Source organism: Corvus cornix, chromosome 3 (assembly GCF_000738735.6).
Source record: "Corvus cornix cornix isolate S_Up_H32 chromosome 3, ASM73873v5, whole genome shotgun sequence".
NCBI lineage: Eukaryota > Metazoa > Chordata > Aves > Passeriformes > Corvidae > Corvus > Corvus cornix.
The window spans coordinates 6,356,117-6,380,565 of NC_047056.1; the positions used below are offsets into that span (position 1 = coordinate 6,356,117).

Below are 24,449 nucleotides of genomic sequence, written 5' to 3' on the forward strand. Positions count from 1 at the left end.
ACAAGTGGTACTCACATCAGACACCACCAGTGCTGAGGGAGAATATGAAGGGCAGAGATCTGGAATACAGAGGGAAAGTATCTAATCAGAAATAACAGCTCTCATCAGGCACAGACAATAGACAGTAAAGTGGCTTCAGGAGCACTATTCAGGCATCATGGGAGCCAAATCAACAGACAGAAGGTAAAAATAGAGTCATGACAACTATTTAAATGATTTGCAAAAGTTGATTATGCTCAAGACTTCCCTAGACCCTACAAAGGGAGAATTTGTTTTGCTGCCTTAGAATACAGTCCATGCATGTTTTTGCCTTTGTCCTCCATGCTTCATTTGGTAGTTTCTTTACCATATGTGCTACATAAGATGTTTTTCCTCCTCAGTGCCTGGGGATGAACATGTTGGTTGACCCTGTTTAGGAAAATAATCTCAAAGTATAGCCTGTAATTGTCCTATTGAGCACTCCCCTTCACCCCTCTACCTAGGATCTTTGTTGGCTTATAATAAGATGGCAAAGGGCAGGAGCCCCGAGACACGGCTGGGAGAGGAAGCTTTCCCTGCACCCCACTGTGTTTCCAGGATGGCAGTAGCAGGGTGCTGTGTTCCCTTATCAAACACTGGTACTGCCCTGGTGTGAGTCGGGCACAGGCTCACCGTGCTGCTTTTGTGGTGAATTAGCTGGGGCACACAGGATGGCCTCTGCAGGCACTGTGATTTCTGTGTCACCCTTCTGCCAGCTGCGGGGGGATGGATGATCCCAGATCTGGCATAACGCCTGCCGAGGGTTTGGACAAATGTGAACTGACAGAGGGAGTTCATACCAGGTCAGCATTTCACGGCGTTTCTGAGCGGGTATTAGGAGCTTTGAAAATCACTGAAGTGCAACGTGAGATACTTAGAAGTTGGGGTTCCTACCAGCTCATGGCAGTCATTTTTCATCCCATTTTACAGGCAGAACTCCCCAGCAGAGCTGTCACAGTGAGCATGGGTATCACCGGCTCTGGGGCCCTGGGAAAAGGCAGAGGCTTACAACTGAAAACTGGAGCTCTAAAAGCAGGTTGTGGAATGGTCAGGAAAACCAGCTGGAAGCTACTGTATTGTTCCGATTTTCCAGTAGCATAGTCTGTGCTGGCAGGTTTGTTGTCACTGGGTGAAGGTGTATTTTTGTGTAATGAAATACATCTCCTGACGTTAGCAGCACTGGGACCCAACACCTACCATTTCCCATCTAGGAAATCTAGCATTCCACACTCCATGTCTGCCTTTGAAAGAAAAATGAGAGTTTCTTTTCAGCACTGGCAAAAAAGCGATACTAATTAAAATAAAGCTTGGAATGAAATGTGAGGGTGACTTGATCCAGGAGCAGCCTTACAGAATGAGATTTAAAAATATGCAGCACAGGAAGGAACTCATGCATTGAGTCACAGGAGGACTGATGAATTAGTAAGGATGGTCTATCCATAATTTCGATGAGCTGGGACAGACAGGAGAGGAAGCAGCACTCTAATACCAGCAACTCAGGCTGAGATCAGGAGCCTTCAAAGGAAAAAACTTCAGCCAAGTTAAGGGAAGTCTCTTACCCTTGGTTTCTTACTATTTGTCATGCATCTTGAGTGATTGTGTAGAGGACAACCATTTGCTGAGCTCCTGTTAAGACTCCATAGTTAGAGAAATGGCTTACACCAGAAGGCCAGAATGAGGTCTTTCAAAGGTCATTATCAGAACTGGTTTCTCATCAATACGCTACTTGATTGGAGGAAAAGACTCAAAATTGCAGGGCTTTGATTGCTGGGAGGGAAGCTTTTAACTGCTCCCTGCTGTTCTGTCATTTTGTGTTAACCCCAAATGGCCCCGTTAAATTGATGTCCTGTTTCCCATTTACTGCCCACAAATCACTCTTCTCCTGTTAATGTAGGAAACATTTGCACATGATAGGAATTGGAGTGGCTAAACAGTAAATCTTAAAGCCAGTAAAGAACTCAAAAGTATTTAACCAGTGACCAAAGTACTGATTTCCCTCGCCACTTCGTAATATTCAGTTGTGAACTTCATTAAAAAATACAGAACCTCATGTCTGCCTTAAGAGAATCTTTGCACAAACACTGTTCCCAAGCCGTGGATTGTGAGTCAGTGTGATTTCTGTGTGACAGCTAATTCCTTGCAGCTAATCAGACGCTAAAACAAAGGCTGGGAGTGATGCAGCTGCTCAGGCGGTGGGGTGTCACCGCTGACGCCGTGTGACACTGCACTGCTGCTGTGGGCTGGCCAGCAATGAACACAGCACAGCAGCTCTGCTTTCTCAGGACAGCGATGCTCTGAGTGCCTGGGAGCTCTTTGGGCTCAAGAGGAGCTGAGCCCCAGAAAGGTTTTCCTTCACTTTGATGGATATCTGAGCTTACACGGCCTCACAGATTGGCACGTACATCCACCCTCCTATCCAGAACTGAGTCATGCCTCAGGTCCTTCCAGTGACAGCATTTTACTGAAGCCCACTTTTACTGTCAGGTTAAACTCAGATGCTGACAGTGCTCTGGGGTGATACGTGGTCCCTTCTACAGAAGGACCTTCCCTTTGCAGAGCTCCCCTGGCAGCAGAGGGAAGCGTAGGGAGCTGGATAATGAATTCTAAAACAAGACTTGGTATCGCAGGAATACCCCAGTAATGGTCTCAAAGCACTTTGGCATAACTGGAGAGGACAAAATGAGTAAGCACCTTGTAATCTGTGGTGTTCGTTGTGAGCAAACAAGAAAAAAATTAACCCTTCTTCTGCTGGCCTTCAGGCAATACTGTTCCCTTCACTCTTCCATATCCCTCTACTTCCCTCTCTGCAAAAAGGGGAGGATGAAATCCCGCCCCTCAGCAGTGCTTTGGTACCTGCTGATCAAACCTGCTCTATACGCAGCAGGAATCAGGACAGGTGCAGCAAAGCCCTGCTCTCCTCAGGAGCCAAGGTTTCTGGTGTGCTGTCACTGAAAGATTCCCAGTACCTGTAAATGTCACTGAACTGGGAAAGGTAACATTGCTGAAAATCACAATCAAAGGGGCCTCAGATGTAAATCCTTTCTAAAATCTTTATAAACTTCAGCTGCCTTAGATTCAACAGATCTTCCCATATAATGAGCCACCAGCAAAAAGGTAAATATAAATGCAAAATATTCCCAAAGCAAACATGTTATTGGCTTTTAAAACAGGTCCATTTAAATAATGTGAAAATTTATTAAAGACACAGGATCTATTCTGCTTTATGTTTAAAGATGAATTAATGCAAATATCACAGGTTTATCCTGCATTACTCCCTCGGGAGGAGTCACTGGGGAAGCAATTTGTTTCTTGTTCACTGAGGCAGGGAACTTTGAAGTTCCCGAGTTGTCTGTCTCTGCAAGTAGCCCATTTAATCTTGAGGAAAAGTGTCAGAGCTAAGTTGGAGTCAGTCGTGTGCATTGTTTAAAGCTCTGGCAGGAAGAGGTCTGCAGCATACCACCAATGAGCAGTATGAGGGGCAGTGGAAGTGGCACAAAGAATTCCTGGAAGAAATTTTTTATTGGCTATTAACAACAGACACGGAGCCGTGTACAGTGAGTGTCAGGAGGGCTCCATTAGGCCTTATCTTTTTTTTCTTTAGAACTGACTTCTAGGCTATGGGCTCTCATCATTTGCTTTTAGGTGGTATCAGATGAGGATGATTTCTGCGAGGGCTAGTTGCTGGGAAAGCCACTAGAAGTAGCTTCATTTCCCCAGAAAATCCTCAGTTTTAGGGATGTTCACACACTCCTGCTCCTTTGGCTTTGCTCATGAAATTTTCTCTGGAGCTGTGCTGTAACTGGATTAGGTAAATTAGCTAGAATTAATTTCTTTTAAATTCAGCCTAGAATATTGTGCTCTGTTAACACAACTGTGTGGGCAATGGGTTGTGACTGGTTAGGGGACAGAAGCATACACCTTCTGACAGGCTGCTTCCCTGCACAGAAAACATTTAAAAGCTGTCTGAAACTCCAGAGCCATTGAATTCACAGCAGACTCCACCTTCTTCCCAGAATTGTTTATCGGAAGTCAATTTTTTTACTCTTTAATTACAAATCAGACCCTCAGCTATCCATCAGCACAGCTCCAGTGAACTGGTACACATGAGCTCCCGTGTCAGCTTTTAGCCTGAAGGTTCCAGCCTTGGGTTATCAGCTGCAAAGAAAAGCTCTGAGATGTTAACAGCATATAAAGCAATTTAGGGAGGTCAGTATGCATCTGAAGACAGCTCAAAACAATAGCCAGAGGGGGAATATAAACTGTTTACTACAACTGGATTGGCACTGAAATCTACTGATGCAAAATTCATAGCCAATATGAATTAATTTGCTCCTGATCAATCCTTACAAAAACTCTGGCTTCTCCCTGCTTCCCCTAATGACTTCTATTCAACAGCTGTGGGTTTGCAGAGCAAACTGCAGTAGCAGAGTAGACATTAACGTTCCGAAACAGCACTAAAATCCGTGAATGGAATTGCCTTTGAAACTTACAGTGGTTGCCAGCTTATACTGAATCAAGCTTGTCATGTTTTTATGGACTATACTTAATCTTTGAGCATCTTTCATCTCCCTATCACCTGTGGGTGAGGGAAGTATCAGCCCTCTTTTACAGATGAAGAAATGAGGCACAGGACACCTGAGAAAGGCTTGGAAATTGCTCTGCTCTGTAGCACAGTCTTACAAGAAGACCCCATCTCACCTTTTCATGTTAGTTGGATCAGCTGCAAGATCTCAGATTGGTTTTCCTGCTATGCCACAGAATCACAGAACCACAGAATGGTTTGGGTTGAAAGGGACCTCAAAGATCATCCAGTTCCAATCCCCCAAAGGTGGACAGGGACACTTCCCCTAGACCAGGTTGCTCAGAGCCCCATCCAGCCTGGCCTCAAATGCTTCCAGGGATGAGGCAGACACAGCTTCTCTGGGCAACCTGCCCCAGTGCCTCATCACCCTCATAGGGAAGAATTTATTCCTAACATCTAATCTAAATCTACTCTCTGTCAGTTGGAAGCCATTCCCTCTTGTTCTGTTACTCCATGCTCTAGTGAATAATCCCTCTCCATCTTTCTTGTAGGCTCCCTTCAGGTACTGGAAGTCCACAATTAGGTGACCCCTGAGCCTCCTCTTCTTGAGGCTGAACAATCCCAGTTCTCTCAGCCTTTCCTCAAGGAGAGCTGCTCCATCCCTCTGATCAACTTGGTGGCCTCCTTTGGACTCACTCCAACAGCTCCATTCCCTTCCTATGGTGAGAATCCCAGATCTGGACACAGCACTGCAGGTGGGGGTCTCACCAGAGCAGAGGCAGAGGGGCAGAATCCCCATCCCTCACAGAATTCAGCTCGAGTTCCCACTGGGGCCCAGGCAGTGAGTGGGATGGGCAGTGTTTCTCCTGGTTTGTGGCAGCACCTCTGCAGGAGAGGGGAGCAGGGCTGTCCCTGTTCCTCGTCCGAAGGGTGAGCAGAGGTCTGCAAGTTGTAGGTGTAGCTAAGTAAATGCTCTGTAAAGTCGTTTTATGTAATGGCCTGGAATTTGTACCTCTGCTTATGAAACAGGAGCTGGTGGCTGTTTTAATAACCAGGATGCAGTGTAAATGCTACACTGAGCTGAATTCTTTCCTCAGATAGTCCGTGCATGCTGGTGAAGTCAAGGAGAACTGGGCTGGTATCCAAGGACAGAAGCTGGTTGCTTGTCTACTTAGGGTACATTGAAAGCATTAGTAATGAGATGTGAGAAGAATAAATAAGCCTGTTTACCACGTGGAACAGAGCTGCCTTACAGAGGGTGAGCTGCAAGATGACTAGTAAAGGACTGCAGCCAATCGCCCCTCCCAAAATTGCAGGCTCTCCTGTCATCTCCCACAGCAACCCAGGAAATGCCCCAGGAAAAAGCCCTAGGAAATGCCTTGAAAGGACAGCTCTGCAGTAAGAAGAGCTTATCTGATGTACTCTGCTGGAAAGGTCCCTTTTGTCTGGGGAGCCAAAGGTAGGAATGGTGATATTTGTGCAGGGAATTTCAGAGAACCCATGCTCATGTGCAGGACAGGAGCTAAAGCAAGGCCTTTTCAGGCTAATTGTGATCAGTCAATGCAGAGGAGGATCACCTGCAAACAGGATTAGGATAGGATACATAATATCATACAGAACCTTATACTCCAGAAATCAGATGTGAAGTAAGCTATGGGTCTGGTTCAGGGCTGAGAATGGTCAGCAAAGCCTTGGACCATGGAATTTAATACAAACTGTCACAAGCGAGGGAAGGCTAATTCAGGTTTAGAAATATGTGCAGCATGAATTTTGTAGCTGCAGTTTTACCCTTTAATAGCTAGAGAGCTGTTATATAAATAGTATAACGAGGCACTGTGCAGACGGGGTGGGAAAAGAGAGTTTATTTCTGTAGTCTAAAAGAGATCCCTTAAAAAGTGGGGGGAAGGGAAGGGAAGGGAAGGGAAGGGGAGAGGGAAGGGAATCACAGATGGGTGGAAGGCCTTGTCAGCCAAAGCAGCATCTTCCCTAAGTAAGGATTTCACAGCAGAATTAAAAATACATCAGGTCTAAGATCTTAATAAGTGGTTTCTAAAGAAGGTATGTGGGAAATGGAGCACAACAGAGCAGGCAGATCCTGCTGGCCCAAGTGGCTGCAAGCCAGGAGCAAGGGGGGGTGTGGGTCTGCACTTGAGCTGGAGAATTACAAATAAAGGAACAATTGGGAAAGGCAAGGTGTAATTCATGAAGCAGCCAGAATTTGTTTAATGTTTCTCAGGATTTAAAGCTAATCACAAGCTAAGTTTACCCTTCTGGTTCCTCCTCCCACCCCACACCTCCAAGATCTTCTAATTTATAGCCTTCCAGATTCCTGCACTTTTCCTGAGCGTGATGTACAGGAATGGATCAGTCTCATATCTCAGTGGCTGCAGAAGCCTGGCAGTGTTTTCACATTGCTTCTCCCTCCAATAAATCAAAGCATTCAGAACTGAGGACTGCAGTTCCAGTAGAAGTCCTATGGTCGGGAAGGACAGCTGTTTCTGCATTTTTACAGCTGTGAATCCCCTGGATGGCATTCCTGCTGACTGGAGTGCCTTGCAGCAGTTATATAATTGCAAGTCAAAATTTCCCTGGTTTACCAAATTGCTGAACCAGAAAGGTTTGCTTACTAAAGGACTGGAGGGAAGAAACTGGAAGGGAGACAGAGGCGAGAGGCTGCATAAACTGTTGGGCTGTGATCAGCATTTTGATCATTTTAGGAATTTGTCAGAGGGGAGGGGGGAAAGTTGTGTGGTGAGAGATGGCTGAATAATTAACCACGTATAATTTAGTCAATGAATTTTGCTGATAGAGGATTATCTACAAATGGATTCCTGTGTGTGTCAAATGTTATTCAACAGCTCTTTTCAGTGAATAATTTTTGAGTTGTAGCTGTATCCTGAGGAGTTCATTGAGGTATTTGATAATTAAATACTGAGAAATAAGTGAGAGTACTAGCAGACCAAAAACTAATCACTTAAATGGTGCTTGTACAGTCTCATTGAATTCTTAAGGTATAAAGGGAAGTTTGTTTGATTTGAACTTTCATCACTGCCTAATCTTTGAAGAGGTCACTTAAAATCTTGTAAGCAATGAAATCTGAGGCATTTGGAGTGAATTACCCAGTTTTGAGGATCTCAATACTTATCTGTCTGTATATGACTGTACTCAGGAAACACTCATCTGCAAATCTCGCACAGACAACTAAGCCTATTTCTTTGACTTATTACTAGTTACTCTTACTTCTCTCTCATCCCTTCATTAAACTTCTGTGCTCTTCCCACACTGTGTTAGAGATTATTGAAATAGGGCAGTTTTCTGTCAAATACTTGCAATAGAGCCTAAGCATCATTCTAAAATTCAAATACCTTAGTAATGATCTGTAGTATTAATTTCCAAGGCTCTGAGGAAGATGCTGATATTCTTTAACCTCCACTCCTTGTATAACCTTGGGCAGATCAATTACTTGGAGAAGTTTTGTTATCCCCATCTTACAGCTAAAGCCCATTTGGATGATAAAAATCTCTTGCAGTCATGAAGCAAAGATCTGAGAGCTGCATCCCCAAAACTGCAGTAGCAGTTAGGGGAATGCTCCAAGGGTCTACAGAATCCAGTGTCATAGCAAAATACAGAATACAGTGAACTGTAGATGCTATTGATGAAGTAAAACTGCAAGTCAGAAAAACCAAAAAAAACCAGCTAAGAGTACACATTGTTTAGGTGAAAGACTTTACTGGGTAAGAGGTGAATTTTTAAGCACCAACTCTTGTGGTGACAGAACAGTTACATTTTGACCTGTTTAATTTAATGGGTATCCACAAGAAAACTCAGGACAGCCCAATGGAACTCAAGCCAGGGCAAAAAAATTGTCCTGAATTCCTTTGTGAAGGCAGGAGTTTCAAAAAAAATAGAGCTCTCTATTCTAATTCTGTATTGCCACGTAGTTTTATCCTGCAGAGGCACACTCGGAGCAGCACAACTGTCCTTTCAGAGAGACATGTGCTGTGCTCCGCTTCTGTGCATGTGTTTGCAGCTCACAAGCAGATTGCTAATGTGGTCTTTTTGTTTGTTTCAGTGCTTTCTCTTAGGAGGTGATGCTCCTGACAGTTTGATTACATGGAATCTGAGGTGAAAATGCCCAACCAAAGAGATCAGGTGAGAGAGAAAAAAACCCAGCATATTAAAATAAGAAAATCAGGCTTTTTGTGAAGGACACAATTGCATGTTCGCGTGTTGCTGAAATCCAAAGGTACTTCTAATAAACCTTTAAACCTCATCTTTTTCTAATAATCTTGATAATCCTCACCTAGGATTGCCAGGGAGTAATTTGTGACTGCAGTCTGTCTGACAGGGAGAAAAGCAAAGCTGCTTGACAGAACATCAAAGGTTTGTGCCACTAAATCCTTCATGCTTGAAACAATGATGAAAAATGATTGTCAGCTATGAAACCAAAATTATATCAATCTGCTTCAGGGTTGTGGGGCGTTCCTTTCTTCATTTGAAAACATGACCCAGCCTAGCACAGTTCACTTACCAACCTCAAGTGTTTTGTCATTGAAAAAGAATAGAACTGAGTCAGGAGGGGTGAATTTATTTCATGCTTCACAAATGTATGTTGGGGGGGTGGGAAGGAGAAAATGCTGAAAATAAAATCAAGCAGGTCAGTGCCCAAATACCTCATTCTGATTGTCTTTATATAACACATGTAACAGACAGTATAGTTGCTCTCTGAATTTCCAAGGGGAATATTCAATGCAGAGTAGCTGAAATGGAAACTAAATATGACTGGAGGCTCTAGTTCCCCAGCAGTATCACTGCAGGTGACTTTTCTGGCTGTAAATCAAATGATCCTTAAAGCTGAACACTGAGAAGCAGAAGTCTGGGAGTGATTTGGCTTGTCATCTCTATCAAAATCTGGTCTTAATGAGTATCTTGTTAGCTACTCCCACACCTGCTTTTCCCTGTGCAGAGGCCTCCATGATGTACCAAAACCAGGGCACCAAGTTGGGAGCAAGAGGAAATGAGAGGTTTAAAGCATCAGCATCAACTCTGTTAGGAACGCACGCGTGGGAGAGGCTGCTGCACACAGAGCCTGCAGCGCCTGCACCCCATCTGTGCCACGGCCTGCCCATGGCACCACGGGCTGCACTTCTGGCATTGCTGGGGGAGTCTCGTGGCAGAGAAGTCCTTGGGCCTACAGGAGGAGAAGGCAGCTTGATGCCTGCCTGGCAGGACTGAAGCACATTGTCCTGCTGTTGCTGTGCAGAAAAGCTGAATCACTCAGCACCCCGCTGCTCCGTGAGACTACTCACAGAAGGAAAAAATAATCCTTTCTCCAGTCATGGCAAGGGGACTTTATCTGGACAACATCCATTCTGCATTGCAGGTGATTATTTTAGGGTTATTTTTGGAGGGAAACGGGAGAGACACAGCCTGGCTGCTCCTGTTCTCAGTGGTGAGGGAAAGATTCCATCAGCATGGTCCCTCTGCAAGGGCTCTGTCCCTTCCCAGGCTGTGTGACCGATCAGCCAGAAGCTGGTGGGAGTCACATCCTCCCTTCCAAAGCTCTGTTTTCTCCTCACTGGGGAGTATTTGCTGATCTTCCCTGCCACTTGCTTTGCAAAGTTGTGTTCTAACATCCTGATTATAATTTGAAGATGACGAGCAAACGTGCACAGAGTTAGCCTTGAAAACACGGGAACTTTTCTGACATTGCTAGTTCTGAAGAGATGCTACCCAGTGATTAGTCATGAAGACTGAGACATAAACTGATACTTCTCTCTGCCTCTGCTCTTGCTGCATATTCTCTGTACCACCTCTGACAGAGGAGTTGGAGGTCAGACAAAGAAAGAAATGAATTACAGTCTAGCAAAACAAAAGGTTATAAAGATAAATGGTACCATTCCAGTGTGATGCAAGGGTGCTGCATGGCATGAAGTGCTGCATGTTGAGGGGCTGTGTCACCTCATTTTCTGCAATGCTTCCCATTCTTCTTCCATTGCTTTGCTGTGGAGCCAGTGACAAAGATGACACTAAGCCATTTCATCCTGACAATCCAAATGCTTGATTTAGCCAAGGTTTTTCCTCTCTTTGGCTAGAGAGGGAAGTGCTGTGCCAGAGCCTTGCAGTTCTTTGAGAAAGAGAGTCAAAAGAATCTTTTCAAGCGTTTAGATGGGTGGGTATTGCCCTCTCAATATTAACTTACCTCTTCCCCACCCTCTCCGCCTCCCCAAATATTCTCTACATTATCAGACAAGCACTTCACTCAGGAGGTTGCCTCAGTTTTGCCTCGGTAGGATCTGGGCCTAGGAAGCCCTGTGTTTCTCCTGCTCCTTTAGGAACTCTGCATTTTGGATATTAGGCAGGAAAAATCCACTTGCTCTTGCAGCTAAGCCTCCTTCAAAGGCAGTCCCCAGGCGATGGAGGAGTGTGTATGGCACAGGGAGAGAGCAGCATGACAGAAGCAGAAGCCAGCAGCTGGTATTGTTGTACTGGTGCATCTGCATTATAAGATTTTATATGATTAAATTGTTCCACAAGGTAGCTCTAATGAAGTTATAAAAAGTCTCCTCAGCTTTCCAGCTGGTGGGTAGCAGAATGTGAGATGCAACTGATGGTCAAATGTACACTCTAATCAGTCATGAAACATTTTATTTAATTAACTTTGGTTTACTTGAGAGATAAAGTTTTGATCAAAACACTCTCTAATTTTGGAACTTCTTTTGGCCTAATTTCTAAAATCTAATTACTCCAGAGCTTCACATTTGACCTTTCAAGCCAGAATATGGCTGGTCCTTACAGCTTAAACCTCTAATTAGACAAATGAACTAAAAAAATTATCTCTTCTGTAGTGATACACCTTTTACCTCAATATCTTTCCTTGGGAAACAATGTAACTTTAACTAAGAGGGGTCTAGTTATAAGCTTGTTTTTTAGGTCTCAGGGGTTTTTTTCTTTAGTAATCCTTTATTGATGATGTGACTCAGATTTTTTTTTCACCTTCCTTAAGAAAGGCTTATTTTTAGAGATGTCCTCCTTCTATGTCACTTTGGACAGCACAGTCTGCCTGAATTTACTCTTAGTGAGACATAGGTGTTCCCTACAAGCATCACCTCCTGCATGTTGCATGTACCCAAAATGAGCTGCTGTGTTTCAGTGAATAAGAGGAGTACCATTAAAAACTTCCACTGATTTATTCTTCACCAAACATTTTTCTTCCTTGCTAATTTTATTTCTGGAAAGAGGTACATTTTAAAAACACTCAAGTTTACACAGAAAACCAAAGCTATCTTTAGGGTGTTTTTTCTGTTTTTCTTTTTTTCAGCACTGTCATGCAAAGAAGTACTCAATTTTCTGTCCTAACAAAAACACAAAAGCAGAATAACAGAGTATGTGCGTGGTGCAGTATCTGCTAACATTGCCACTATTCACAGTCATCAGGATGGGGAAATACTTTTTCATGTTCAAAAGTGTATTTTCTCTGTTACTTTCACTGGAAGAAACTTCCAGCTCTCAGGTCTTCTCGTACCTCTGGACAGGACACCGGGCCTGAAGTGATTGTGAAGAACACCTCATACAAACAAAGAAACAAGGTAATCTGTCCTCATCAGGTCTTGCCCCGAATGCATTGTTAAGTCCTTACATGAAACAAGTTTTCTTTCCCTTCCATTATACTTCCTTTTATCATTAGTTATTGTAATTAAATATCGTTTCTTCCATAAAATCAAGTTCTCTTTCAAAACTAGCTTTGGTCACAATTACATTACAGCAATGAGTTCCACTTAGAATTTCTCCCTATGGGTTTTTCTGAACACCAAAATTACTTTTCTTTTTAAAAAGAAAAATTAGTCTATTAAAAGAGCTCTTTTCATTTGGGAAAAATGAATTGAAAATACACGTTGGACACTTTCTGTCCTCTTTTTTCAAATAAAATCCCATTCAGGAAAAGCCTTAGTTTGGAAATTGTCATAGAAAAAAACAAAAGCTTTGAGAAGCTGTGGGAGTTTTTGTTAGAAACTGGTTGTTACACTTAGAAAACCAAACAAAAATAAATTATCAAAGACAGAGCTTTCTTGTTGGACACCTCATCATCTAAGCTGCAAAACTGAGGTGGGTAGAAGAAGTTTTGCCCCGTCATTGTTGCATCAAATTCAAGGTTAATGTTCTGCAGAGGAATTACAATAATAAGGAAAACTATCTCAAAGCAAGGAAATTAGGCAGCAAAGGACACAGAAGCACCTGAAGCTCCATATCCCATAGACCTATGGATTTTATAATATAGCATCTTCTCTTTCAGCAGGGCCCATTCCAGCCAGGCCGGGAGATGGATCGAGAAACTTCACAGCAGGGCAATTTACAGACAAAGGTGCCAGCCCGGAGTTCCTGGTCCTTGTTGTGCAGGTCCTGCTTTCTGCTGTTCCCCCTGTGCTGCTGAATACAGATCTGCACAAACCCTTCCAGGTGCTTTGCTTTGCAACACGCTACGTTTATGACAGGGTTTTTGGAAGCCAGCTGAACAGCTGACCTGTTTGATACTTTGTGGCATAAAATCCTGGGGCTGAAAAGGGCTTCTCCTTCAGTCATCTCGAAATCATTCACCCTTCATTTTACTGACTTCCTTCCAGTCAACACAGTACAGGATGACTAGACAGGCTGAAGTGATCTTCTTGGAATTTTCATATTTGCTTCTTTTTCCAAGCCATATTAAGAAGCCTATTCTCACTTATCAGTTTTTTGCTTCAAAATTTTCTGTCTTCTAATACTTCAATAACTGATTGCTGATTGAAATTTTATTGAGAGTCAGGGAGGGAAGAAAACAAAACTAATTTAACCATAGCAGGGGGAAGCAAGCTCATTTTCTCAAGCCAGGGAAGTGTCTTCAAGCTCACCCCTGGTGGAAGGTCCGTGGGTTTTAGCACTGCAGGTGAATGATTCTGGGCCAGAATGATTTCATCTCTCTGACAAAGGTAGTTAAGTGTTTGACATTTTTTTCTAAACTGCCAGGTTTTCCCAGAAATAGTTTTCCAGGTTTTCATAAGCCTGGAGACATTTTTGTCATTTCAGCCTTGTTTAGCTTATTACACCCTGCCAGCCACATCCAGATAAAGTGCAACAGAGGCTGCTGCCTCTGTTACAAACTCACATCTTCTTTATCAACAAACCTTCAGTACCATGACCATTAGACAAGCCCCAACATTTGATCTGCCATTGATGATAGGCACGTTCCAATTTGTGGCTGCTAGCCTGCAAAAATGATCTACAAATGGCAGGTTGCAGGATGTAATTTCGTATCCTGCAGGATGGTGTTGAAGTCTTCTTGTTTCACTTCAATGTGAAGGTCATTCCTCCAGATGTGAAATTACACTTGCTCAAAGTGGCATGGGGAACTATACCACAAGCTTAATTTAGAATAAAAACACAGGAAAATAATGTTTTGTATCAATTTGTTTTCGACAGTTTAACAAAAATGTTAATTTGTCATGGAGCCGGAGACAAGACTAGGCCTTAAGAGAACAGCGTATTTGGGACTATGTTTGTCTCTTGCTCAAATTGGTGGATCAGTCCTCAAATGATTCTTTGGTTTTACTAGGAAATATTATTTCATTTCCTCCATTGCTTTTTTTAAAGCAGCAAAGTGCTTACCAACCACCTTTTACAGGTTTGCTTTTCACCAAGCTTTCCTGAGACTGCAAATGTTCAATATTACAAATCCATGCTTCCTAGTATTGATGAATCTGGCTCTTGGAAAGCGGGAGTTGCAATGATTAACTATCTGATTAAACCAAGAAAAAGAGCTGCCTTGAGGGTTTGAAAGACGTGCCCTTCAGGAGATTTAATTTCGTGATCTCCCTAATCAGTGTTTTGTAAGTTCAGTGTACATCCTATGCACATCTTTTAAAGCAGGGCAGATTGCATATTGGTTTACAGTGCTATCACAAATTAGCAGTACAATATCAGTTTCTCTGATGCGGGGAACTCTGAACAGGAATCGTTTGCATTTCTATGTGAGCGTCCTGGAGACAAATAGAATGAAATGAATAGCCTTTTAATTTAATTGGCTTCCAAGGAGAGCCTGAGAATAGAAAGCACAATGCATTGCACATTTACTGTAGAAACGGTGGAGGTCAGAAGCTCAGCGTGCAGGCCCTACATCAGTCACCACTGCTCCTGTGCAGTAATTTTTTTTTAATTCTCGCTGCATCTCCATCAGACCCCAGGAAGCCAGAAAATTCAGCGTTAGTATTCCAAGTGGAAGTGCTGGGTCATTTGTCACTGGTTGGATCATGCTATGGAATCTGTTTAAAAAAAGCTGCCAAAATGAAAAACTACATTGTATCAGTGCTCTTATATATCAGCCACAAGAATTAGATCAGGACAAAAAGAAAGAAAAAGGAGAGGAAAAATCTTTCTCATAGAAGAATAAAAAAGACAGAACAAAGGAAGAAAAAGTGGTACAAAATTGATGATAGTCTGGCAAGAAACCCTTTTTCAAAATAATCTTTGTATAACAGACTGTTAAGATTTATGTGTTATTTAGTGGAGCCAGCCGTGCTGAATGCAGTGAAAGCAAAAAGGGAGATAATATTGTGCTAATATTCAAAACTCCTGCACTCTTTTGACTGTAGAAATAAAGAGCTATAGCTCTTGTAAAACTTGAGCTGGCCTAGGAGCTTATCAATGAACACAGAAACCCATCCACACAGTGCTAAATGTAGAAAAGGGATTTCTTTACTATTTTTGGACTGGCTAGTGCAAGATCTGTGCTGCTACTTCAGCTTGAATTCATTCATCTGTCTGCAGGAAAGTTCAGAACTCCTCCTCTGTGTCTGATCCCATATGCTCGTGCCAGCACAAAAACCTGACACAAAGCACTTCCATATGTAGCAGGCTCAGCTGCACCAAGGGGATCACATTAACCTCCCATTTCATTTTTGGACTGTTGATTTTTAAAAGCACAAAGGTTCCTTTTAGGAGGTCATGTGTGAACAGTTGCTGGCATTTTTATTATTTCCTATTACAACAATAAATTATTCCATGTAGCTGTGTTATTATTCACTGAAGGAGAAGGAGGAGGTAGTGCTTTCCAATTAGAAATATCCTAGTGGTCAGTGTTCTCTCCAAGAACACTGAAAAGTGTTCCAGCTCCCCTTTCTGTCCTGAAGAAATTCAGTCCCTTATGTGTCTGTGACTCGGGTGGCCAGGCTGTGCCCAAGCTCTGTCTCTCTCCTCCTCTTGTGGAAGCCCAGTTCCTGTGGAGAAAAACCAGATACACCGGGTTAAAAACAGGGCACAAGCTGGTGTGACTTTATAACTCACCTGGGAAGCACAGGGCCCCTGCACAGCCCGCCTGGATCATCCTGTCTGCATTGCTCAGCACTGGCAGGGAAGCAGTGCTGTGCGCAGAGGTAAAAACTTCCCTTGTGGGCCCTGTCAGTCCGAGAGGACAGTGGGCTTCAGGGCGGTTTGCAGAAGGAAAAGCAGCAGTTTGCAACCTGGCTGCTCCTGGTCATATGAAGGGGTGGCACCTGAGCCCAGAGCCTGGCTGCTCAGGGAGGCTTTGTCTTACCCTGCAGTGAGCCATGTTAGTACTCCAGGAAGATACATGTTCACTGGGGACAAAAGGCACTTTGATTTAGGTATAGATATATTTGAAGTATGTGCCTGCATCAAGTCCCCAGACCAGTGTTTGGGGTTTTTTGTGCTATGATGGGCAGGTTGTCCTGAGCAAACATGGGATTGCAGGTTTTGTGAGGGTTTGACAAGTTAATGCACCCAGATGAATTGGATGCACCCTGCACACACGGTCTACATAGAATCATAGAAGGTTTGGGTTGGAAGGGACCTTGAAGACCATCTAATTCCAATCCCCCTGCCATGGGCAGAGACATCTTCCACTAGACCAGGTTGCTCAGAGCTCCATTGAACCTGGTCCAGGGATGGGGCAGCCACAGCTTTCCTGGGCAATCTGTGCCAGTGCCTCACCACCTTCACAGTAAATTATTTTTTTTCCTAATATCTAACCTAAACCTGCTCTTGGTCAGTTTTAAGCCCTTCCCCCTTGTCCTGTCACTACATGCTCTTGTACGCTGTCCACTGTGGAAACAAACTCTGCTTAATTGTGGCCAGGCTGCCTTCAACAGGTATCCATAAGATGGGCTCATGCAGTTTGACTCCTCTGAATTTAAACCCTCCTTTAGTTAGAACTGATGTATCCCAAGTACCGTCATGTAGACAATACTAAAATTAAATGGATTAATCTCCAGTTTAACTCTACTGAAAAAGCTAATTGGGGAGAAAATGAAAGGAAAACATGTAAAAAAGGTTTTTAGGTGAAAGCTTCAATGCCTTCATGAAAAAGAAATGTCATTAAGGTGAATTTGACACAGGCACTGTGCCTGCATGGTAACGTTGCATAGCATCCTTTACATTTCAAATGGTTTTTACATCTGCTATGTTTCACCAAGTCGAAAAAAATAAGTATATGGCACTTTCAAACATATTATCACTCCTGGTAAAATTTTGTATTCTCCCTCTTTGATAACTGATATTCCTCAGGTAAGGTTGGAACTAGAAGCAAAGCTTTTCCTTTTCTCAATATTCAGCTCTAACTATTGAGAAATTCTCACCTTCTCTTAGGGAGCGAAGCTTCATGCAAGACCGTTTTCCTTGCCCTAACCCCATGTTTCTAAGAATTCTGCCTTCCAGAGGAAATCCCGGTGTAGTGACCTTTGAATATTTATCAAGTGGCATAAGGTAACCGAAGGCTGTAGCCTGGAAGTAGAGAAAGGCTCCCTGTGGAAGCAGATTCGATAATTATGGAGAAAAGAGGACTCATTTCCCTGCAATATAAAATGATCCACACCTGGCCTATCCTCACTCCATAGTATGCTAAACAGCACATGCATTTTCTAAAGGATGTTAAAACCCTGCTGTCAGAAAAATGAAACAGAGAGAGGAGCTCATATAATGCATCAGGGGGAAAAAAAATCAGTAGGTATAAATGGAGAAAAAGGCTGTGTCAGCCTTCATGGAAATAACACATTTTCTTCCTAATCTCCTGATACATAGAACAGGCAGTTACTGGCTGGAAAATAAAAGGAGGCTGGAAAACAGGAGAGCCTGCTGGCTGTAATCTGCACAATACCTGAGCACTAGGAGTTTGTTTCAAAATGTAATATGCAGCAGCCTGTGCATGTTAGGGGGGGAAAGTGGTCAGCGAGGAGAGGAGAGGTGGCACCAAGCTGGGCTGGTACTACAAAAGGATTAAGAGCAAAGTAGGGCATTTCTACCACGAGCTGCTGCAGATTAATGGGTAATTGGCCCAGGTGCAAATCTCTCTTCACCGCCACCTGTGTGATTAAAGGAGCCTTCCCCACCCCTTCCTTCACTCATGGTGGCTTTTTGTCTTGTGATTTCAGAGTCCTAAATCCAGTCGAAATACCTCTGTGGGAGAAAAAAAAATAAAATAAGAATGAGCAGAGAAATACCTGTTCTTCAAAAATCAGCTTTAAGCTGAAAGATTGCACAACTGCTTTATTATGGTAAGTGTCAAGGCAACAGGTGGCATGGCAAGAATTGCTGTGGGATCCTTTTCAGGCAGTGTGATGTGTTTGTCCAAAATTTTTGCTCTGCATGTTTGTGTTTATTTTTCTTCTTCATCTTCTTAGCACTCCCCTTGGTGACTGCCTTGCTCTTTTGGTTTTTCAGAGCATTTTAGGATGCCTACACAGCTTCATGGGCCATTTCCCAGGTAGAAGTGGTTTCTCCAGGGATGTTCTTGTCACTGCAGCAAGTTTAATATGAGCTGCCTGGCCCTCTGGGAACCGAGGCAGCAGGAGACAGGAGGAGTAGGGCTGAAGGGTGAGTGATGTGGAGAATACTTGCAAACAGGGCAATGCAGAGGTGTCTTTGTCAAGAGTAGCTGTTGTTAAGAGTTTGGATCAATGAATGTACTCAGTAGCCACTATGAATCTTTTATAAGTGAGTCCTTCCAACTCCTTGGTAGGTTTGTAGGCTACTGTTTCACATTTTCAGGGATCTGGGCTCTCCTGTCAGGTACGTCCCTTTCCCAGGGTGGTTCTCTTGTGTGGAGCTGTAAAACCATGATTATTACCAGCTTACCTGATAAGAGTTTTTGGGGTCATGCTCTGTCTCACAGCAGGAACATGAAAAGAGGGACAATGATAAGAGCAGCATCTCAGCCTCCCACCACTGTAACACTGAGGCTGTATCTCACAATTTCAATGTAATTATTTGCTAAAAAGGACAAATTCTGCTTTCCTGGTTTTGGTACCATTCCTGGGAAGAGCTGCTGCTCTCCACTGAATGAATGCCTGTGTTAAATTTGCAGAGTATCCCATGTCCTCTATGGCACGTGTGCATCTTCCAGACTTCATCCTGGAGGGGAGGTGAAAAATGTAACAGGTCTAGTCCGGAATGTAATTAAAGATTTATAAGTAGCCATGCATTTTTTATGCATATAAAGTAATAAGAGCTGTAGAGTTAAAGCAGAAATATGACATTAAATGGTTGCTCTTGCCAGTTTTCCACAAAATATGACCAAAGCACCATTTCAGCAGCAGGGCTGCAAGACTGCACCCTCCAATAGGGAGACAATGATTTGATCAGGCTCCAGTTAAGGCCAGGAGCATCCTCTGCCTGAGGGTCTGTTCCGTTTCTTTTGCATAACATTAAAAGAAGCTCAGCTGGTCAGACCAAATGGCTAATCAAGAGATGTTTTGTAATACGTCCTTTCATTTCATTCCATAACCCACCACTTCAAAGCCAGGGTTTAAAATAAATAAAAGAAAATAAAGGTGGTTGTGGTCTAATTGGAAAGGAAGTGTTAACACAGGATGGATCTGTAACCCTCTGCTTGACAGAGAAGAAATCTTCTGCTCCTTCTCTTCCTATATATCTTCCAGTGTATTAATCTCTTTTCAGTGTTTTCTTTTTCCTGAGCATCCCACTTTCTCTTTTTGCAGTTAGCTGCCAGAGAGATGTATTTTCTCCTACCGACTGCATCAGAATTTCCTAAGGTTATGGGAACTGGTGCTTCTGGGGAATTATTGAATTCAAGTTATTTGGTGATACTTCTTCCTGCTTCTGCAAGCTCTGCAGGACAGCCAAGGCATATATCATTTCATTTTCTGGAACATTTAGGTCACTGATTTGTCTGCTAGCCTGGCAGTGTTTTATTTTCAGATTGTATACGAACGAGTGTAAAGTTTTGTGAGTATAATAAAGTCAGTGTGAAAAGAGACTAAGGTTCATCACAGGATTTCTTGCAAGTTAATTGTTGGAAGCACTGGCTTGCAATCTGGCTTGCTTATCGAATTGATTTAAATGGTCGGAGCGAAAGTATTGCATATAACTTGTCTTAAGAAAAGTGTGGTTTAGAAATGTTACAAAAAAAAAAAAAGTAAATGCAAGCAGCTGGTATCTTGCTGTTTTGTGACCTGCCTTAAGTGCTCTGTGTGGGGAATCCTGTGGATGGGAAAGCTCTGGCATGTGCTGCTTTGCTGAAGGCCGCTTGATGCATCCCTTATGGTGCCTTCTGTGCCCTACAGGAAGTTTTGGTCCATCAGTTAGAATTTGGGGGACAAATATTGATTGCTTGGTGCCCCAAACACACCAAGTATTCTCTAATTTTTCACTGAATTCTACTGTTCTATTCTTTGCCTCGGTGTATTCGGTGATATGTGTTTTGGAGTAGCTGCAGTATCAAAATTGTTAATTTTCTGCCACTCAGCACATGTGCTGCTATGCCCTCCAGCTTTTCCTCTTTGAAGCCCTGGCATCCTGCTTCACTCAAGTGTTTCCTGTGAGAGAACTGAGCCTGCCTGCGTGGTCCTGGCATGTTTCTATTTGGCCTGAGAAGCTGATCTTCACAATTATTGTCACCAATTCAAGCCCATCCAAGTATCTGGCTTTGAGAATATTTGAAATACTGCTGCCACTGTTTCAGAGACCCAGATGTACTAGCTTGAAACATTTATGCTATTAAAAGGGCTGTGAGAAATTTTGGATGAGGCTCACATTGACTTTGCAGCCAAGATTTCACCCTTTCATTATAAGACTAGCTTTCAAACTTTTGATCAAACCATGGACTAACAGATTTATCTCTCCCACCCCCCAAAATCTAATTTGCAAATATAATCTTCAGCCTGAGACTTAGGTTGCAATTGCTGCTGATTGGAATAGTGTGAGGGAAAACAGGCTGAATGAGGCTGTACAATTCTTTATCTGGTATCATTAAATGAAATGCCAGCATTAGTTAAAATATCCACCAGATGCCACAGGTTTATACCTTAAGTGCATTATTCACTCCTTGTTCTTTGGTATTTCCCTGAGGGTGGAAAGGACTGTAGTTAGAGGAGAAGAAACAATGCTCTGATCAATCACAGACCTCTTGAATTGCAAATAAGAATCAGCAACCAGCTCACAAACCTCTGTGCTGGTCTGCTGAGCTTTCTGCAACCCCCTCGTGTCATTCTCCTATGACTCTTTACATAATGTACGCGCTGAAATCTTTCTCACTGTTTTAGTTGTTGGGGGCTTTTTATATTGCCAGTAAGGTGCTTTTAGGCTTGTAGAGCCTCTTGAAACAGAGCCACTCTACCTTCCTGTCGGCACAGAGCCCATAGTGTGGGAGCCAGGGTGACAGGCCACTGACAGCAGCACCCTAACGGAGCACCTCTATGGTACCTGAGTACAAGCAGTTATTATCTTTTATAGTATGTGAAGAAATGAGTAATGATCTGAGAAATGGTGTGCCGAGCTGCTGATGTAGTCAAGTGGCTGGTGATTTTACAACTACCTTGTAAGAATGTGAATATTTTCTCCATCTACGGCAGACACCAGTGCGACTCCACTGGGATCTCACTGCTTTAGAGCCATCGAGGCCTCTGTGACACAGCTGCCAGAAGGGACTGCCTCTGCTGCTGCAGAGAGATGCTGCTGGGAACATCTGCAGCTCCCCGTGGTCTTCTCTTCCATTACAGGGAATTCTCGGGTGTTCCAGGCACAGAACAACAAATAATGCCTTGATCCCACAGGGTTTTCTCTTTGCCATCTGAGAAGATGTTTAAAAAGTTCCTGCCATGCATTTGGAACAGGGGCTTGCAGGGAGTTGTGTGACTATTCCCCCCTTTGCCTTGCTCTCATGATCAGATTGAGACCAAATGCCTGCTTTGAAAATACACTCCAGAGAAACCAAAGCCATTGAAATCTTACCTGGATTCCTGATGGAAATGTAGAGGACTGGGAGAGTTGCAAAGCGACAGGATAACTCAAGCTTTTTCTTCTGTCTGTAAGCTGAAAAACGTGATGGAACATTGTGTGAGCTCCTGAGCAAGGCAAGCTTTGTTCAGTGGTGCTTTTTAGTTAGAGGTGTGCTGATGATGGTTTCAATTCTGTTGACATCTGGTTGTTGGAAAGGGCTAAAATGTTTTATTACCCTGGTTTCAGATAAGGGCATGTCTAAATAGGAAGTCATTTGAAAAAGAACTCTTCCCTGGCCTTTACATTTTGCTTAAAATGTTTGACAAAATTGGATTTTATTCTTGACTCAGGAATAGATAAAGAATATATTGAGAAAGCAGCAAGTTGTGTGTAAAGCAACTGGAGCTGCCTTGCCTTAAGACTGTTTTTATTCAGGTGTCTGTTATAATAATTCACTTACACTGTGCTCCCTTATCAGATTTTCCTGGAGATCTCTGCTGTGTGCAAACATAAAGGAACTTGGAAGCCGCTAAGCTTTCTGAAATGTTAATGCAAACACATTGCATATGTAGGACTAGTGAGCATTTTCCAAGCATTTATCAGGCTGTGACTAACTGATTCATTAGCTAAAAATCGACTGCTATTGGTTTTGGGCAAGCCTGTGCCACGTGGCTTTGGTTTGCAGGGGTGGTTTATCATGGCACTTCTACCCACTGCACGGAGCTATCTCCATCTGAACCAGGAGCTGCTGGGCAATAAGCACTTCTAAGGAACAGTTTCCCTTGCTTATTAATTGGCAATTACTGTAGGAAAATACTCCATGATTTAGTGGCACCTCTGCCTCCATAATGCCGTCCCAGACTTCAAAGCCTGTGTGGACGAGGTCTGACATCTGGTGAGGGTGCAGGAGTACAAGCCGGGGCAGAATGTACCCACTGGTAATACAAACATCAGGATCCCTTCTCTCCTGCTTGTCTGGGTGGATAATCTGAGACTTAATTTTAATTGCATTAATCTTTTGCCCAGTAGCACAGCAGATTGTGCCCAGAGAAGACTTCCACAGGCCTCATGTTCCCAAGGAGTGTGGGCTTTACGTGGAAATAGCAACGATGCTGGTGCCAAGAGGCTTGTTTCAGGCTGGGCTAACTTGCTTTTCCCTTAGTTCATTTGCTGCTGAGTCTAGAAACAGGGATATCTGGGATGGGTTTGGGCAGTTTCAGCTTTGTCCCTCTTATCCATTTAGCTCAAATGTCAAACCATGCAGAAGTTCTTTGTTAGCAGAGGAAAAGCATCTGGTCATCCAGTGATGTCTTCACACTTACCTCCTTGCCAAGGAACGTGATCATCACAAGAAATCTGCACTGGCATGTTCTCACTCCCTCAGTTTACTTCAGTGTTGGGCTGAGAAAACAAATTGTAATAATTGTAATAAGCTACTAGAGAAGTTTTGTAACCTGGCAGTTAACAGTATTGCTCAATTAGACTACCTCGTGTCTTAACACATAATTTAGGTTATATCAATATCCAGATTTTTACTTTGAGTTTTATTTTAATGCTCCTTAACGCTCCTGTGTAAATACAGCTCTTAACTGATCACAATAAGATCCTACTGAAAGAGGACTGAAATTTCCTCATTAATATCCAATTTTGGAACAATACAATGTAGTATTAATGTCACTTTTGGTCATGTACAGTTGTCAGGGCCCTGACATAGCTGGACATAACAGCATGACTTTTATAACCTTGTTATAAAAAGCAATTAGGGGCAACATCCAGCCCTGCAGTTACTCATCACGTGGAAATGTAAGGAGCTTCCAACAGTGAATTTAATTATCAGGAAACACAGAGTACTCTGCGACCTGCAGTGCAGATAACACAGTTCCTGTCCGGCAATGTTGGTCCCTTGCTCTGAAAGGGCACCTAAACTGCTCTGGTGCCAGACCCATGCATAACTTAACAGGCTTCCAAGGGACTGGAGCTGGAAACTTCCAACCAGGAAGGATGAATCAGGAAATGAAATGCTGGTAAATCCAATCTTGTACCAAGCAGCAGCACGGGCAGCTTTAAAATGCTGAGGAATAATCCAGGAGGAACTATGTGCTAATGCCAGCAGTAACTGGACATGTCTCAAGAATGTGTAGAACAGATTTTGGCAATCACAGCTGCACTGCACAGAGTAATAAAATCAGTGGCTGCTTCCTATGTGTGAGTGCATGGGGCAAGGAGAGTTGTGATGTACAACTTTGTATGAAAAGGAGTCCTCAGGACTTGTGTTGGCCATGATGCAGGAATTCCTTATTTGATATTGAGGGGATGTGCCCTGTGGTATGTCCTTGCAGAACTTGATGGTGTTTGCCCTGCTCTGCAAGGGGCTGGGAAGCCACCCAGAGCACCCAGCTACCCTCCAGAGAAGGCCATGAAGATAATCAGAGGGCTGGAGCACGTCTCCTACAAAGACAGGTTGTGAGAGTTGGGGTTGTTCAGCCCAGAGAAAAGAAGGTCACTGTGGTCTTCCAGTACCTAAAAGGAGCTTCTAAAAAGGAGGGAGAGAGACTTCTTACAAGGGCAGATGGTATCCAGACAAGGAACAATGGCTTTAAGCTGACAGAGGGTATGTTTAGATTGTCTATTAGGAAGAAATTCTTCACTCAGAGGGAGATGAACCACTGGGACAGGTTGCCCAGAGAAG

The 24,449-nt window shown here is 43.2% G+C and overlaps 1 long non-coding RNA gene across 4 annotated transcripts; it reads left to right on the forward strand.

Annotated features, from left to right (window-relative positions):
- On the forward strand, window positions 1-24,449 carry LOC104691531. 4 transcript variants are annotated; one of them, XR_752206.4, is made up of 7 exons: window positions 5,860-5,999; window positions 8,613-8,692; window positions 8,848-8,923; window positions 12,037-12,129; window positions 12,834-12,997; window positions 17,956-18,078; window positions 18,245-24,449. It is a non-coding gene; the product is annotated as an uncharacterized LOC104691531 (long non-coding RNA). The 4 variants fall into 4 exon arrangements; XR_752205.4 differs by lacking the exon at window positions 8,848-8,923 and having other exon boundaries at window positions 18,245-18,397; window positions 19,522-24,449; XR_752207.4 differs by lacking the exons at window positions 5,860-5,999; window positions 8,848-8,923 and adding an exon at window positions 1-183.